The sequence below is a fragment of the Sinohyriopsis cumingii genome, chromosome 17 (assembly GCF_028554795.1).
Source record: "Sinohyriopsis cumingii isolate HCF-2022 chromosome 17, ASM2855479v2, whole genome shotgun sequence".
NCBI classification, from domain to species: domain Eukaryota; kingdom Metazoa; phylum Mollusca; class Bivalvia; order Unionida; family Unionidae; genus Sinohyriopsis; species Sinohyriopsis cumingii.
The window spans coordinates 70,309,009-70,329,087 of NC_142977.1; the positions used below are offsets into that span (position 1 = coordinate 70,309,009).

The following is a 20,079-nucleotide window of genomic DNA, read 5'->3' on the forward strand; positions in this document are numbered from 1 at the left end:
GCGAAGGTCGTTCACAAATAACACCTTATAGGGCTGTCCGGTCCCTTGAGGAGGAGAGACGTGGGTCATGTCCAGTGTGGCTTTTCCATCGGTGATGTCAAACTGGTCATTAGATTGTTGCACGTGTTGAATCTTGTCCATGGCTTTGGAAGCAGTCAATTCTGCGGGTCTGCTAAACTCGAATCAAACAGGGGATTTCAAACCGTCGTGTTGTATGGAAAGTCTCAAGCGATCGTCTTCTTTGGTTGACATTGTCGCTTGAGTGCGGTGAGCAAAGAATCTCACACCCCAGTGACGAACCCTTCTGCTTTCTCTAACGGTACTTCAGCCTTGAAATCTTTAAACTTCACTGAGTATTTGTAAGCCGTGATACTAAATTTTCTAGAGGAGCGCTTTTCCGTCTCTCGAATGGAATAGTACTTTTCAGGGTTGACTAAGGGTGGTGAACTTTGTTTAGAGGGTTTGGATTCTGGTTCACTCATGTCCTCTTCAAAATCACTGGCATGAATTTGTGCCAAGACTTCAGCCCTGGTACGAGACGATAGATCACGTTTCTGCCTCTTACTTTCTTCTTCTTCTTTCTTCTCGAATGAATGGGATCGTTTCATCTTGAGTGAAAAACGTCAAATGACTCAAGTTTAAACACCATAGGCTAATTTATAGTCATGGCAGACCAGCGTATATAAAAGGGTGTGTGTCTTGTCCTTTCACTATTCATTTCACTCTCAAACCGAGCACAACGATGGAAGAGACTAGCCAAATCGAACGTTTCATCAGAGCTTTGCGAGGGGTCATTAGAAAATTCTCTTCAGACCAGCCGACGGACTACTCTCCTTCCTTTCAAGATAAACGTCAAGATACTTGCTATATCTGTCAAAAGAAAGGGCATTGGTCTTCAGAGTGTCCAGACCGTCAAAAAAGAAGAAAAAAAACAGGGGCTAGAAAAGACAAAAGTCAAGATACGTGTTATTATTGTAAAGAAAAAGGACATTGGTCTCCAGATTGCCCAAAAAAGAAACAAGAGGAGTCAGAAGAAAAGAGGGACTCTTCAGAAGAAGAGAGGGATTCTTCAGAGGAAGAAAGCAGCCAGGTGAAGAAAAAGAAACAGGAGAAGAAAAGAAGAAGGGAAGAAAGTAAGGATGAAGAAGAGGAAAAGACTGTCACGGTGAAGAAATTTAAAAAACAGAGAGACTAAACAATGAGACAGAATAAGTGTATGAACTTTTTAAAGTGCTCTGTTGTGAATTGGATTGTAACTATTGATAAAAGAATAAATTAATTATATAAGGTAAGTGTCTTTGGGTTTTGATTTTAAAATAAGAACGTACACTCACGCACTCATACACAGACACGTACTATAGGGGTAAAATGGTGGGTTTTTTTTAGTTATTGGCAAATTGAAAGTGTATCTCTTTTCGAGAGACGTGGGTGGCCCTGAAAATGGCCTTTTTTGGTGTTGGGATGAGTTTAAGCAATCAACTTTAACTGCCTTAAGCCTTTGCCACGGCCAAGGCCTACTTCTGGACTGCATACTGTTGATGATGATGATGATTTGGTTGAAATCACTAAGGGTGGTACGGTAGGCTTAGTCACAGGGTTGACGTGTTTAGCTCGGGAAGGTCGTATTCTCTTCGGTCGTAATAAAGAAGTCTGATACATTTGTTTCAGACTTCTTAACTCCGCTAAAATGTCCAACAGTACCGTGACCGTTTGATTTTCACCCTCTTGTTTCTTTGCTGCTACTTCTTCTTGTTGTTTTTTTCTTACCTCTTCTTCTTGCTGCTGTTGCTGTAGGAGAAAAGCTTGTTCCGCTTCTTTTTGTCGTTGTATAAATTTCTTCAATTCTTCTTTCTGTCTCTGTCTAAAATTCTCCACTTGCGGTAATGAAGGTGACGAAGGTTCCGGAACAAATTCTTGCGAGGTAAGAAAATCCACAAAATCCCAATTTACCTCTTCTGAAAGTAAGCCCGGGTTCCCTTGGACGGTCTCCACTGATGGTGCACCCCAATGAATCGTTTTCTGAGTTTCCTTCATGTTGAATCACTGTCGCATAGATTGACTGCACACAGACGCTAGCGAATCTATATAGACCAAGTGACGTCACAGACTGCTCTCTTCGGATTGGATGCGGGCTGACTGAATTTTGTAACGCGTGTTTGGAGTGGTCAATGAACTCAATCCGTTTCAATCCTTCCTCTACCTATAAATAAGTGCAGTTCACTGCATTGATTCACCTGTTCTCGGCGCCTCAAGATGTGGACCGATGTGCAATCTTCTACGCTTGTGTCTTCGATGATGTTCCGGACGGACATACCCATGTATGTCCGGTCCAAGTGGACAGTTGTCCACAGGACAGACACCAGTCTGTGGATACGTAGGATCTACGCAGAAAGACAAGGATGCCTCAAAAGAGTCCTGATTTACGGTCCTACAGTGAGGCGCAGCCTAAGGACAAGAAGAAGACCAATGCGGTGCCCCTTATGTTAATGGATACATTAACATAAACCCAAAAGCCCTTTTCAGGGCCACCCACATTTCTCGAAAAGAGATTGACTTTCCATTGCCTACCCCATTTTTTTTAAAAATAAATCCCATGTTCAATTTCCCTTGAGGCTATAGAGTCCCACCCTGTTTAAATTCCTTTGACGCTATACAATCCCATCATGTTCAATTTCCATTGTTCAATTCCCCTTGACGCTCAATAGTCCCACGATTTTTCGTCCATGTTAAATTTCCATATTCCCATGTTAATTTCCCTTGACGCTAAACAGTCCCAGGGTTTTTCGTCCATGTTAAATTTACATAGACGCTAAACAGTCCCAGGGTGGTTAATGTTAAATTTCCATTGACGCTAAACAATCCCAGGGGGGTCTGTAATGCTAATTCCCATTGACGCTGAATCGTCCCTATTAACTACTATCATCTCCTCTTGGTTATCAGCCAGTGACGGATTGCTGGTTAATTTGCTATATCTTTATTCTCGTGGCATGTCCCTAGATTAGTATCAAACGTTAAACAAGTGTCCGCAAGTGTTTCAATTTATGGCTATTTTTACCGGTTTGTAATTAATATGAAATGTATTTTAGCTGGCTTGTTATTTGCAGGCCCTATTATTAGAGTAGTAACCAATATGAAACCAATCATCACACGAGTCTAAATCTTAGGGATTTGTAGGTTTTGGCATTCTAAATGCATGTGCTGAAAAATATGTGTTATGCAATCTCCAGTGGAGGTGGAATTAGGGGGTATACAGCCACCTACCTATCCCGTAAAAAAGAGAACAAAAGAATCGAAAGGTTTGCAAGAGTAAATTATCTTTACAGTTAGATGGTTAAATGTATCCCTTGGAATTGATTATAACTTTAGGGAGAATCCAACTGGTGTTCCATCATACATATCCCTCGCATGTACGCCTCCTGCTCCTAACCATAATTCTGGATCCGCCACTGTAGAGGGATTGTAATTCTCTGAGAATGTGCATAGAGTATGAACCAGTGTCATTTAACTGGCAGTAAGAATCTACGTTCTCAATGTCTGTATCTTTATTACACTGGACAACAAATTTTTACAAAAGTCATGTTACTGAAATAAAATTAGTCAATTCTTATCAATTTTTATGTGCTGAACACGAATATGACAGTCAAATTGCAAAATTGGCTCTAGTTTTTTTGTAATCTGCAAGAAATTAATGTTTACATAACGAAATGCATTCCAATAGTAAAAGGTCAACTGTAATAGCCTACCTATAAAAAATCAAGTCATTGACTACATCTTAGATTTCTTCGCCTGTCTCTTGTACAGCTGTTCGGGAGCATCTCTGAGGAGTGTCCAGCAGTAGTCAGCCAGTATTGTAGTGGACCATTTTCCCTGGTATCTTTGTTCCATTGTTGCGATATCTTGATGAAAACGTTCGCTGTGTTCATCACTAACAATACCACAGTTGCTAGGAAAGAAATCCAAATGGGAATGAAGGAAGTGAATCTTTAGAGACATATTGCAGCCAAGTTTCTTATACTTCATCAACATGTCTTCTACTAGTTCCTTATAGTTTTCTGCCCTAACGTTTCCGAGGAAGTTTGTAGAAACTAGGCGAAAAGCATTCCATGCTTGTTTCGCGTCACCTTCCAGCAAGTTGTTGAACCGGTCATCTTTGAAAAGCTCTCGAATCTGAGGACCCACAAAAACTCCCTCTTTAATCTTTGCTTCGCTGAGTCGAGGGAATTTTTCATGCAGGTATCGGAATGCTGGCAAAGTCCGGTCAATGGCTTTCACGAAGTTCTTCATCAAACCTAGTTTGATGTGAAGGGGTGGTAGCAAGATTTTCTGAGCCTCAACCAGAGCTGGGTGTTGGATATTCTTCTCTCCAATGGCTACATTCTGCCTGTGAGTCCATTCCTTCCTCATGTAGTGCATTTCCCTTGCTCGGCTATCCCACTCGCATAAGAAACACATGTATTTTGTATATCCTTGCTGCAGTCCCATTAAAAGGGCAACTACCTTCAAATCACCACAGAGGTGCCAGCTGTACTTGTTATACTCAATGGAATTCAGTAGCTGCCTTAAGTTATCGTATGTCTCTTTCATGTGGACAGCATACGCTACTGGAATAGATGGAAGAATGTTTCCATTGTGCAAAAGCACAGCCTTGAGACTCAGTTTCGAAGAGTCCACAAATAGTCTCCATTCTTGTGGGTCATGAGTGATTTTTAAAGCATTCATGAGGCCCTCAATATTGGAACAGAATATCAGATTACTTTCCTTTCTGAAGAAAGGCTCCAATTGCTGGTGGCGCTTTCGATATGCAGTAATTGTGACATCTTCTTCTAGAAGATTCCATTGTTGGAGTCTTGATCCTAGCAATTCTGCCTTGTTCTTTGATAAGTCCAAATCACAAATCAGGTCATTTAGTTCTTCCTGTGTTATTCTGTGTGGGGTTGATGATGCACCACAGTGAAAATCTGGATCACTGCATGCTGATGGACCAGGAGAAGAACAGGTCGACTCACCTTTGTCTTCGTCAGATGAATCAAGAGAATATTCTGCTGGAGGTTCTGGAATAGGAAGTCCCTCACCATGTGGAACTGGTCTCAATGCAGACGGAATGTTTGGGTAGACTATTCTCGACTTCTTTCGCTTCGTTATTCCGCCGGAAAGAGGAGGAACCAAGCAGAAGTAACAGTCATTTAGGTGGTTGCTTGGCTCTCTCCACACCATTGGGACTGCAAACGGCATTGATGACCTTTTGCAATTCAACCACTGTGAAAGCTGTGTTGTACATGTAGCACAGCATATATGCGGAGCCCAAGGCTTGTCTTGGTCACCAACCTTGCATCCGAAGTAAAGATGATATGCCTTCTTCACTTGAGAATTGATACTTTTCTTCTGGTTGGCAAATGTCACTTCCCCACAAATATAGCAAAAATTGTCCGCGGTATTAACACACTTTCGAGGCATTACTGTTCTTTATTGTACGTAAATGGATAAAATAATAAGTTTTATGTAACAGTAGCTTGAACTGTCTCGCACAACGTCTAAAATATTTTAAATGCTGAACCTATCTGATTGGGCTTTATATAGTACACTGCTTACGTCAGCTTCAGCAGCCGCCTGGCATTAGTATAATAGGCCTACACATGTATAGTACACTGCTGACGTCAACTTACTTCAGCAGCCGCATGGCATTAGTATTGCATTGCATCAGAAAATGATGCAATCAACTGTGGATGATGTGAGCATGATGGTATTATGCAATGTTACATCATTATTCCGGATGTTGCTGCAGTCCTACTGGAGAAATTTACACAGTGAAACATAGAAAATGAGGTATATGAATATCTTCAAAACGAGAGCCAATACAAATTTTTCACGGTTATATTCGTGTTCGGCACACCAAAATACTACAGATTAGGGCCTTTTTAAGTCAGTAATGATTTCACTGTTGACCAGTGTTATAAGTCGGTCAGCCATGGTCGGTATTATGATCAGTATCCTCTGGTCAGAGTTGGATAGTTATTATGGTTAGTATCCCTGAGCATGCGTCAGTTGTAATCGGTATGACGAACAGTATCCTTGGCATGAGCCAGTCATCCAAGATCCGTACTATGGTCAGTATCCTTGAGCATGGGTCAGCCTTAATCGGTATAATAGTCAGCATCCTCGAGCATGAGTCAGTCAGCTATAATTGGTATGACAGTCACTAAGACATTCAGCTATGATCAGTAAGACGGTCAGTATCCTTGGTACGAGTCAGCCAGCCGTGATCGGTTTGTCGGTCAGCATCCGTGGGTACGAGGCAGTCATACATGATCCAGATTAAATGTATTGTTACTGTGGAGAGAGCACAATATAATCTTGTTGCTCAGTCCTCCAGATGATCAGTCCTCCAAATGCTGGTGTATTTATAGGCTTATAATGATTGTGAGCAATAAATATTGTGCGGATATTTCCACATTTTTTTAGATTTGTTTGTGACAGATATGGACATCCAGGTTTATAATCTATGAGGGCGGACCATATTACATTTTCAGATTTACTTTGCTGGACTTGTTATCTCTTTTTATTTTCTGCATGTCGAGTTAAATATATTCTCCTTAAAAATATAACGGTAATAGGAAATATATGCATCTGAGAGGAAATTCAAAAGAAACAACTCTCATTTAATATATGCGTAATTTAATAATTTTTTGGGAGGGGGTGAGTATTATTAAGATCAAAGTCCTTATTAATATTCTTCAAATTGTGGATTTGTTTCCCTAAATGTTGATAGATTGTAAGAACTATAAGAAATCTTTCTGCAAAATATCATTGATCACCTTAAAACTGTCGATTAAGTTTAAAATTAATCATCATGAAATGGACTGCTAATAATTTAAGAAACACGATAAGTAATTTCTGTCTGAATTGAGTCATACTTTTTTTAAGACTTTACATATTCATTTATTTATTGATCGCCTTGCAAATATATGTTAACAACCAAACAGCTGACGAAAGAAAGTAAGGCATCTTTAGGTAATTTCGTCCTGACTTTACTTGCCGCAAACTTGTAAACATTATCTGTAAAGGAGAATAGTCTTGTGAATGTAGGACACGATCAAGCCTTGTCAGAATATGGAACACTAAATGATTATCTCTCACCTGTCTGTCTCAAATACTATAGAAATCTGGCTGTAAGCATATAGGACACAAGTATATCCGAATATAGAACAGTAAGTGTCATATTGTCTTCTGCATACATTGGAAGGCAACTGATAACTGTCCGGGATAATCTTGTTGTATGTAGGTTGAACCACAATACACCTAGGATATTCTGGATTCGACTTGAGGAAAAGTGGTAAGTACTGAATTTAAATTTGCACTAGTAATTTAGTAGATCTTGAACAGAAACCAGCGGTATTCATGCTAGTGGTAATAGTAGTAGTAGTAGTAGTAGTTGTTGCTGTCGTTGTTGTGAGTTCTGAACTGAGACCAGTAGTAGTCATGCTACTGTAAAAATAGAAGCATCAATATTAGCTATAGTTGAAATAGTGGTGTTAGTAGAAGTTTTACCTGCGGTTAGTATTGAGTTTTACTGATAGTACTAATAGTATTAGTTGTACTAATAGTAGTAGTAATAACAGTAGTAGTAGCAACAGCAATATTAGTAACAGTAATAGCAGTAGTAGTAGTAGCAGCAGTAGTATTTGTAGCAGCAGCAGGATTAATAGTTTCATCTGACCTTTCCCGTCCTGTGCAAGATATTTGGACAGATATGTTGTGGTTAAGAACAAGACACATGCTGATTGACAATTAAGGCATCATTTCGTGCCTTGCACACTACGTTATACGTGCACTTTGGCGATTAAGACAATGTAGACTAACAAAATCTAGACAGATGTAGGCCACTGAAACTGTACAACACAAATGTTATCCCAAGTGATATCCTTGGAACAAATGTTTGTTCCAAGAACATAATACATAAATTGTGTTCTGTTTTGTTTAAAGAATATGTACGTAATAATCGCGGGATTCTAAATTTATTCATGTTTAAGTAGATTCACTAATAATCTGATATACCATGCAGTTGTTCTACATTGCCATGTTTTTCACGGTGACTTTGTGGCATCCAGTTTTAGTAACAGTACAAAACAATTGCAAAAGGGATAAAAGTATTAAGTTGAATATCAGCATTTAAAATATTGATTGGACATATAATCATTTTTATGGTATGCTTATAATGTATATTTTCCATTTGCACTAAATAGAGTAAATCATATATATATATATATATATATATATATATATATATATATATATATATATATAATTAGAACTGTATAGTTTAGAAGAAAGATAAATTAAAACTTAAAATTATCAAGACGAGCAAGGAACAAATAAATTACATATTCCACGTGTAAGTGTTAAAAACAAAACGATAAGACAGCCCCGGCGATCTAACTGGTTAGAGCATCCGCCTCGGATGCGAGTGGTCACGGGTTCAAATCTCGACTGAGTCATACCAAAGACTTATAAAGATGTTACTAACAGCTTTCTCGCTTTTTGGTGCTCAGCATTAAGAGGTTAGTGTTAGGACTGGTCGGCCTGGTGTCAGGATAATGTTAATTGGTGGAACATGGTGCTACATCTATGCGGCATGATGACCCAGTGCTAGACATCATAAACTGAATGACACACTTCAGAAATTGTAGCGATATGACTGAAAAAGTGTTAAAGGAAAGTTAAAAATCAAACACACACACACACACACACATTGATAAAGAAGTTACACAGATTTACAGCAAATCGTACGCTGAGGTTCAATAAAGTAAAACAGATACAAGAGGATATGTTAATCGAGAAGTGGTCAGCAATATCAGTGTGGCACAAAGTAACATTGCCGAAATAGCCTCAAGGATGAAACAAAGAAAAAAACGGATTTACGAGAGATATAGATGCCATTCACACCTGGAGTTGAACAAGAAGACTCTTGCTTCAAGCGGTAGCATTGATACTAGTGTTAAACCGAAAAAAGCTCAAACATTCAAAACTAATTTGAACACTGAAATACGAATCACGAGTTGTGCATTAGACATTGAAACAGATAATACTAATAAAGTAAAAATAAAAATTTATGACAAAATATAGTATTCTCTAGAGCTTTACGATTTTCGAATTGTATAGAGCCTGGAGTATCTGTCATTAAACTGATTGCTTATCAGAAAAAAAATGAAATATTGTGATACATTTGGGGTACGCAAAGTTTGTATGTACGTCTCCATTATATGGATTTACTTGATTTTTGTGATTACTTGTTTGATTATGGGAAGTCAGTGTTGGAGAAATATTCCTCAGCCCGAGGAAGTAGACCGTTGCTAGGTGCAAATGTCACAGAGTGCAGTGTTGATGAGATTTCAAGGTTAATCTTCGTAGTTAGTCCATGTCAGAGTCTTATAAATGGGCCTTTAGCCAAGTAGTTCCTGTTAAAATCTAATTGTGTTGATTGCTAGTGTATCGCCACGAGAAGGATTTGTGACAGAGGCTGATAATTTGTACAACGGAATAATTGAGAAAGGGTTATTCAATTATCTGGAGTCGCCTTTTATTGTTGCTATGATGGTAAATATGGAGTAGAGTCACATGCGAAATGAGGCTTAAAATTATGATTTGACTGACCTGGATGTTTAGGGTGAAAATACATTCACTTTACTGGGTGTTAGAGTTGTATTTATAATTTCACGGCGTGAAGTACAGCGCAACGTTACGGAAATGTAATAAGGAGAAACCAGGGAATGGTGAGGTTGCCATGTAATTGTGAAGTTATGATGCAGTTGTAGTTGCTATATTTGTAGTCATGCACTGATTAGAGGACCATAACTTATAGTGTGGGCGTGTTAGAATTCCCAGTAGACAAATATTGTGGTCAAAAATTTTGTATGGACAGAGCTCCATCACATTTTACTGAACGCAAGTTACGCACAACAGATACACTGCATCAATATGTCATTGAAATAAATTCAATTCAAATTTATTTAAAAACCTGGCATGTTGTAAACGATAAGGAAACTCCATTATATTTGGTCTTTTATACAGGAGTGTGGTAATCAATTAGCTTATTACTTATAAAGTGAAACCACAGACGGATTCAGGATATGTTTTGTAAATAATCAAAGATGCTATATGTAAGAGAAGTCAGCTTTTTATTTGTGCGAATGACATTAAAGGAGCGTAGAGACTATTCAACAATTTTGTATTGAACATGTATAACACTTTCTTACTCATGAATACAACAAATAGAATTAGCAACTTCAGTTATGGTAATAGCTTTACATCTAGCACATTCCGGAATCAGCTCTCTTTTCAATGTATTTGATCCTAATAAATCTAATGAATAAAGAATTAGACACAAACACAGTGATAGGATAAAATTTAATGCAAACAGAGACACTTGATTATCGCAATGAAAGATGGAGCGAGAAAGGTGAGATGACAAAGTACTTTAACAACTTGGACAATACATTTTATCTATACGCGATAATGTCAGATATGATTAAAATGGTATCAGTGACAAGCCAAACTTGAAAGCCCAAGGAAGCCCAAACGGAATGATTTATTCGAATCTTTTGAACATCAAGTATACCGCCAATGCATTTTCACACCACTAGGGATGAGTGTTATTGTTCGTATTGTTTGACAGTTTATGTAAAATGTCACAGGTATATTTCACTTCTAACACTGCGTCACCGAAGGTGAGGTGCACATTTTTGTTGGTGATGGTCTCACCAAAATTATAGGAAATATATCGACTTTAGTACAAACGTAACTAATAAAAAAGCAGGAGAAAATACAGTAAGGAATCAAATACATACATAATACCTAACAAGCAGGAGAAAATACAGCAAGGAATCAAATACATACATAATACCTAACAAGCAAGGAATCAAATACATGCATAATGCCTAACAAGCAAGGAATCAAGTACATACATAATACCTAACAAGCAGGAGAAAATACAGCAAGGAATTAAATACATGCATAATACCTAACAAGCAACAAGCAAGAAATCAAATACATACATAATACCTGACAAGCAAGGAATCAAATACATGCATAATACCTAACAAGCAAGGAATCAAATACATACATAATACCTGACAAGCAAGGAATCAAATACATGCATAATGCCTAACAAGCAAGGAATCAAATACATACATAATACCTGACAAGCAAGGAATCAAATACATGCATGATACCTAACAAGCAAGGAATCAAATACATACATAATACCTGACAAGCAAGGAATCAAAGACATGCATAATACCTAACAAGCAAGGAATCAAATACATGCATGATACCTAACAAGCAAGGAATCAAATATATATATATATATAATACCTGACAAGCAAGGAGTCAAATTTATGCATAATACCTAACAAGCAAGGAATCAAATACATGCATAATACCTAACAAGCAGGAATCAAATACATGCATAATACCTAACAAGCAAGGAATCAAATACATGCATAATACCTGACAAGCAAGGAATCAAATACATGCATAATACCTGACAAGCAAGGAATCAAATACATGCATAATACCTAACAAGCAGGAATCAAATACATGCATAATACCTAACAAGCAAGGAATCAAATACATGCATAATACCTAACAAGCAAGGAATCAAATACATGCATAATACCTAACAAGCAGGAATCAAATACATGCATAATACCTAACAAGCAATGAATCAAATACATGCATAATACCTAACAAGCAGGACAAAATACTACAAAGAATTAAATACGCCAGTCCAGCATATTATGTCACCCCCACCCCCACCCCCGCTGCATTAACCCTGATAAAACAATACAAGTTTGTCTATCAAAGCTATTCCCAAAGATCATGATTGTGCCAGATAATTTTTTCGTGTCGTCTAATATAAAGGTATCGTAACTGTTAAGTGGAAAATACGTCTCAATACTACGCTGTTTTTGTCCTGTGTGAAAGGAGTGGCGAAAGTTATCATGAAACGTTATCTCGGTTACTACAGACGGTTAATCAGATATATATATATATATATATATATATATATATATATATATATATATATATATATATATATATATATATATATATATATATATATATATATATATATATTAAGTTGTTTTCAGATGATACAGCAATTTGCAGAAGCGAGTATGCATTTCTTTTGTTAACAAGAAAAACACACAGAAATTAGTGTTGTAAGTTTTGACATGTTTTGCACTGACTTTCATTGTATCTGGCTTCATATGTGAAGTACTGACTTAACAGGTTACATGGCAGCGGTCATAAAACAGCTAATTGTCAACAAGGTATTCATATTAATGGAGAAGTAAATGCTTATGCTCACACCATGTGTATTTGTTTTGTGTTTGATGATGAAATTAACATTCAAAACAATCAACTTAAAAAGCAGGTTTTTATGAGTGTGACTAATTGTGGGGAATTAATTGTTTGGAATAAAGTTGATGAAGACAGAATACAATGACGTTTTCAATTTCATCCTTAAGCCCTTTACAAATTTCTTTCACAGCAAATTCAAAGATGCAAATGTGATAGTAATAGATCCAGGAGATAGATCAGCGCCACGAGTTACTAGTTAATATAAATCAAGGCAGAAATACATTGTTTCTAATTAACGATTGTGTCAAAATTGATGACGTGAAAAGAAAGCACCTAGCCAAACTAGACTAGCATTTGGTAGTAGATATATTGAACTATCTGTGATAGACAACGTGTACAAGTACAAGTCTGTAATCAAATATTTTAGAGAGACAGAAAATACATCATGGTCGTCTTTCGTAGCAATGACAAAATGCAGTGGAAACGGAAAATGGTCTTATCACTGAGAGACCGAAGATTTATTGCGATATCATATAATGAGACTTTTGAATTTTATTTTCATTAAGTTCACTTGCAATGTAGTTACACACTGCCGTAGACACTCGTACGTATCCGTAAGATAATACGTTTTGAGCTCATTGTGATGCAGTGTATCTTTTAAATGAATTATCAGATCAAATTCACCAATGAGCTCATTGTGATGCAGTGTATCTTGTAAATGAATTATCAGATCAAATTCACCACTGAGCTTATTGTGATGCAGTGTATCTTGTAAATGAATTATCAGACCAAATTCACCACTGAGCTCATTGCGATGCAGTGTATCTTGTAAATGAATTATCAGATCAAATTCACCACCGAGCTCATTGTGATGCAGTGTATCTTGTAAATGAATTTTCAGATCAAATTCGCCTCTGAGCTCATTTTGATGCAATGTATCTTTTAAATGATTTATCGGATCAAATTCACCACTGAGCTCATTGTAATGCAGTGTATCTTGTAAATGAATTATCAGATCAAATTCACCACTGAGCTCATTGTGATGCAGTGTATCTTGTAAATGAATTAACAGATCAAATTCACCACTGAGTTCATTGTGATGCAGTGTATGTTGTAAATGAATTATCAGATCAAATTCACCACGTAGCTCATTGTGATGTAGTGTATTTTGTAAATGAATTATCGGATCAAATTCACCACTGAACTCATTGTGATGCAGTGTATCTTATGATTGCATAATCGGATCAAATTCATGCTTATAATTTTCTTCTTGTTCGGAACGGTGATTTCTATACAAATCGAATTTTTGAATTTGGTTTGACCACACATTTTTTTATTCCTTTACTTAGATTTATTTCATATTTATTAGTACTGAATGAAGAAAACATCGACCTTAAGCAATTAATATATTTAGTTTGTTCGTCCATGAATCGGCCAATAGCAATTATATTCGCATGACGGATGTTAAACAAGTTGTCTTTGAGTTAAATAAACACTTGTTCCATAGGACTTAATGTCGCACTTCATGTTGCTGTAATTGTTTCAATTCTCAATTAAATTCATAATGAATCTTTATAGGTGTCACGTCTCTCAGTCGATCACCACATTTAGAATTAGTTCATCAACCATCTCAATAACTCTAATACAATAAAACACCATAGAATGATATGGTTAATTTGATTTTATTTTCTTCCGACTTACTACCACCATTTTATCGACAGAAACGTATCCATCATCTGCACTATAGTTTTACTGTTGTTCTTTTTCTTACATCTTCTATATTTTTCCCGAATACCGAACTGTTCATTATTTTGAACGAGTTCATTTAAATTCATTGTAATTCTTTTGTATTAAACTCGTAGTCCGTTCTGTGTATGAATTCGGACAAGTTTCCTGTTCAGATAAACAGCTGTGCGGATCATTGTTTAAAATGTAATAATACATAATGTATCTCCTTCACGTTTTCTCAACGTGCTCATTATGTTTGGTACACTTGGTCCTATAGCCTTGAATCATTTATCTATTTATTTTGTACTGGAGATAAATGATTCTCATATGGCATCAAATTATCTGTTTAGTCGTTGAAATGGTCGCACAAATGTAGTTCTTAAAGGAACCTGTTTTTGTTGTTCTGGGATTTAATGCCATTTTTCAGCACACGATAGGCTATGCATGGCGGCCAGTATTAATGGTGGAGGAAGAACCCGGGAAACCCCCGGAAAAAACCACCGACCCACGAGAAGCTACTGGCAAGCTTTCTCACATACCCACATTGGCCGAATCCTAGACTCAAACCCACGCAGACAGAGGTGAGATGGCAGTGATCCGTAACGGAGAGCACTTTAGACCACTCGGTAACTCGGGGCCCCTTAAAGAAACCTGTGAAAACTGTATCACTTATTTCTGGAAGAAGTTCTTCCATAATCTGCTTTGTTTATGATATGAAGATTTTTAATAGCATGTATTTGTTCATGACCCAAACGTATGCATTAGTGGAGTCATGAATTATCAGGAAATCTTGTACTCGCCATCAGTTTATAAACTTTCATCAATGTCCGAGTAGCATTCGTTATTTGATTTGGCTTATCTATGTGGTATCATACAAAGTACAAAGTTTAATTTCACTATTGAGAATTAAAACATGTCGTACTCTAACAGAAGTTTCAATTCCTAATAAACAGATTTATGGTATTTAGCTTAGATATTACGAAACTCTTGCCATGAAATTGTGTGTGAGTGTATGTGATCTGAACTTTTAGCCTAGCTTTAATAACTTTTTAGTCATATCACTACGATGTCTGCGTGTGACAGTTTATAGTAATGTCTAGCACGTGGGCATCATGCCGCAGACATGTAGCATGATGTCCCACCCAGTCACATTATCCTGACACCATGCCGAACAGTCCTAACAATAACCTCTTAATGCTGAACGCCAAGCGAGGCAGCTGTTAGTATCATTTTTGTAAGTCTTTGGTATGACTCGGCCGGGGATCGAACCCACGACCTACCGCATCCGAGGCGGACGCTCTAACTACTAGGCCACAGGAGCGGTCTGCCATGAAATTGTCAAACAATATTGAGGAATGTATTTTACATAATAGTCATGTAAGTTACCTAATCCTTAAAGGTGGAAATATGACACCACAGTATTTACAAAAAATTAATTGTAGCTGGATGTAATTAAGTCGCTAAAATATAAGCAATACTGTTTTTTTATATTGGTTAACATTGTATCATTGAATCTACTAAACGTATCCATGTAATCATGCAGGTAAGCGTCTTTCATCAAACATGTATTTGTCATGTCTCTAAACTGATTCGTTGTGTCAACGAACTTGACATCTTGGACGTTCTTTACCAACAACTATAGATAACATGCTTACTGATTTTTGAACAACTCCTTTGTGAAAATGTGTGATTCATAGCCTGACAAATTAAAAATGACAGCTGGAGTGAATTTTGGATATTTTAAAAATTGTATATTGCATTTTTTATGTGTAGAACTGCTTTATATTGGTTATAATATTGCACCTTGTTTATACGATTCGTTTTTATCACAAATGCTACAAAATGTTAGTTGAATTGAAATACATTTCGACTTCTTAAGTGAAAGTCATTCCCTGAGTATTCTTTTATCTCAATCGATTGGACACTACTTTTGTCAAATCTACCCAACCACGTGTAAATGCTGCAATCCTTACCTTTCAAATGGTTTGGTCTGTATTTTTGTTTTTACTTCACATAAAGATACATGTAATACCCTGATGTAGAGTTTAAATATTTTCACTATCCAGCGTTGCTGTTGTTGTGGTGGAACACGATGGTGATACGTATCCAAAGGATGCTCCCATTAGCAACGAGTATATGTTTGATATGCATTGCTGTTACAGTTGTGTGGTATGCGTCATGGTACAATGCAAATTCCAAAATTACAATAAGCAGCATGCTGAAGTTTACTTGCTGATGCTGATTTGTAAACTTTTACATTTACATCTGATCCCTCTTCAGGACTCATTGTATTGAGTTGTCTACACAATAGCACAATTGTCTGTGTTCAGATACCCTCTTTTGGACACTCGAACCTATTCAAGCATTTTTTTAAATTATGTATAGTTTTATCCATTCATGATTGTTTATATGTGATGAGACCAATTTCGACAAAGATTTATTCCAACGTAATGAAATCTTCTGTCACTGTAGTGGTTAGGAATATCATCTAAATCGAATATGATCACCATGTCCATATTTGTCATGACTTACAATTCTTAGTGACTCAGACCTGTTTAATATAGTTTGTCCATATTTGTCATACCTTATATTGCTTAGTGACTCCAAGCCGTTTAATATAATTTGTCCATATTTGTCATACCTTCTATTTCTTAGTGACCCAAAGCCGTTTAATATAATTTGTCCATATTTGTCATACCTTCTATTTCTTAGTGACTCAAACCCGTTTAATTTAGTTTGTCCATATTTGTCATACCTTCTATTTCTTAGTGACTCAAACCCGTTTAATACAGTTTGTTTCAGCTGCTTTGTGTTCCGAGCGGTGAGCATCAATACCGTTCTTCCCGTCAGTATTTCATACTAATTTTCAGATTTATCACCTTTCAAATTCAGTTTCAGTTTCACATCTGTCTGAATGTTATAAAAAATATACTGCTCAACATATTCAAACGTTTAGTCACTAAATATTCTAACATAGCTATAAACGTACATACAAATAACGCATACCCTAGTTATATATTGCAATAAAACTAGTGTATGTGTTATTTGTAGGATCTATCCATCTATCTACCTGTATATCTATCTATCTATCTATCTATCTATCTATCTATCTATCTATGGAGATCGAAAATATGCACGTGCAAGGGTTACAAAAATATACATGTATAAGGGCTGAAAAATGAACACTTAAGATTGAGATATATTCCCATCAAAGTTTAAAAATGCAAATGCACGGAATTAAACAAGACTATACATACAAAATAAGTAAATCCCTTGGACATTAGTGTAAAATGTAATATATATTACAAGATAGCGCAATTCAGCACAAATAATTGCATATCCCAAAAATGAGATCAAGACACAACAATTGAAAACAACTTACAGATAATTTTGCATACAAAAAGAAACAAAACTTCAGCAATTCTGATGTCATCATTGGCCATATCAAAGAAAACACTGAGAAAACAGGAAAAGGAGAATCAGTGGATTCATTAATCAAAGATAGATTTTTTGTTTCCAACTCCAAACTAACACCACCACCAACCCATTCTGAGCAAAATAAATTATTGCACAAAGACAACTAAGTCAGATGTATGCATAGTCAGCGATAGAAAATTCGAAAGTAAAAAAACTCTCACTCGATCAATTTGTTTTTTTTTTCTTTCTTTCTTAATGCAGTATGATGTAAATTGAACTAAATGTCAGAATGACATTGACTTAATGACTTTTACTTAAAATGAAATATATGTTAGGAATTTTAAAGTAAGTGTGTAAGCCTAAATTATATATATATATATATATATATATATATATATATATATATATATATATATATATATATATATATATATATATATATATATGTATATATATATATTGCAAATTATTCAGTCGCATGGAAATTTATGTTTTCCCTGTGATTTTTTTCTTATTACAATATATATTTATCAATAAATTATTCTAATTTGACGATCACAATATCAACATAAAACAGAATGACATACAAAATTTTTTAATGACAATAGAATATGATCGCATACAATTATAATTACGGTGACATTAAAAATAACAAATTATTATTTTTTATATCCAGAAATGAAATTTAATTTGGAGAGATGGGGAGAGAGTGAAAATCAAGGAGATAAGTTCGATAATGGTCCAAGTGAGAGCAATGGTGCGAGTATGTAATTTATTATACACAAATCCCAAGCTAGTCAAGCAGAATTATTGACCCGTAATGGTCGCATAAAATAATGGCTCATTATGAACATTGCATGTTCAGGGTCATTTTGATGCTCTTATCTACTTCATCACTTAATGATACTACCACAGGACATAACAAAATTATACTGTCTTTACACTTTAGGTATTTATAAACTTTTGTTCTGAAATCATTCAGGAAAATAAAAATACATGTTTGCTCTAAGAGGTGGACACCTGTACAAATGCAGTGTTAAATATTTAATCTTATGGATCACCCATCTGTTATTGTGGCCACATTTGTTATCTTATGGATCATCGATCTGCTATTTTGGCCACATTTGATATCTTATGGATCACCCATCTGCTATTTTGGCCACATTTGTTATCTTATAGAATCAACCATCTGCTATTTTGGCCACATTTGTTATCTTATGGATCACCCATCTGCTATTTTGGCCACATTTGTTATCTTATGGATCACCCATCTGTTATTGTGGCCACATTTGTTATCTTATGGATCACCCATCTGCTATTTTGGCCACATTTGATATCTTATGGATCACCCATCTGCTATTTTGGCCACATTTGTTATCTTATAGAGTCACCCATCTGTTATTGTGGCCACATTTGTTATCGTATGGATCACCCATCTGCTATTTTGGCCACATTTGTTCTCTTATGGATCACCCATCTGTTATTGTGGCCACATTTGTTATCTTATGGATCACCCATCTGCTATTTTGGCCACATTTGATATCTTATAGAATCAATCACCTGCTATTTTGGCCACATTTGTTATCTTATGGATCACCCATCTGTTATTGTGGCCACATTTAATATCTTATGGATCACCCATCTGCTATTTTGGCCACATTTGATATCTTATAGAATCAATCATCTGCTATTTTGGCCACATTTGTTCTCTTATGGATCACCCATCTGTTATTGTGGCCACATTTGTTATCTTATGGATCACCCATCTGCTATTTTGGCCACATTTGATATCTTATAGAATCAATCATCTGCTATTTTGGCCACATTTGTTATCTTATGGATCACCCATCTGTTATTGTGGCCACATTTAATATCTTATGGATCACCCATCTGCTATTTTGGCCACATTTGATATCTTATAGAATCAATCATCTGCTATTTTGGCCACATTTGTTCTGTTATGGATCACCCATCTGTTATTGTGGCCACATTTGTTCTCTTATGGATCACCCATCTGTTATTTTGGCCACATTTGTTATCTTATGGATCATCCATCTGTTATTGTGGCCACATTTGTTATCTTATGGATCACCCATACAAAACACGACCCAAACATCAAATACAAATAATTATTTCTATATCAATTACAAAATGATTGTGCCTAAACATATCGATAATTCCCTACGTTAAGGAATGAAGGAGGGTCCCTTTAACGAAACTAATTCATGCTGTCATATAGTCATGTTAATGCTGTACATTATGACGTCTGCTCCTAGAAATTGGCTCATTGCTCGACAAATAACTTCCCAACACCGACTACCCATAATCAATAAATAATCACTAAAATCGAACAAAGCTATAAATAGAGACTAACTACAAATAGCATATGCCCCAGGTCAATTACAGTACATCACTGTGCATTCAAAATAACGGAGACTAACTACAAAGAGCGTATGCCTTAAGTTTAGTACAGTACATTACTGTGCATTCAGTAACTGAGACTAACTACAAACAGCGTATGCCCCAGGTCAATTACAGTCCATCACTGTGCATTCAAAATAACTGAGACAACTA

General features: G+C 36.2%; 1 protein-coding gene across 1 annotated transcript in view; it reads left to right on the forward strand.

The window, feature by feature from the left end:
• The first annotated feature begins 7,280 nt into the window (after positions 1 to 7,280).
• LOC149779200 (kynurenine--oxoglutarate transaminase 3-like) overlaps positions 7,281 to 20,079 on the forward strand; it is a 105,565-nt gene continuing 92,766 nt past the window's right edge. The window contains exon 1 of the mRNA XM_089939775.1: positions 7,281 to 7,330. The gene's annotated coding sequence lies outside the window, so the exon portion shown is untranslated. The remainder of the gene's footprint in view (positions 7,331 to 20,079) is intronic.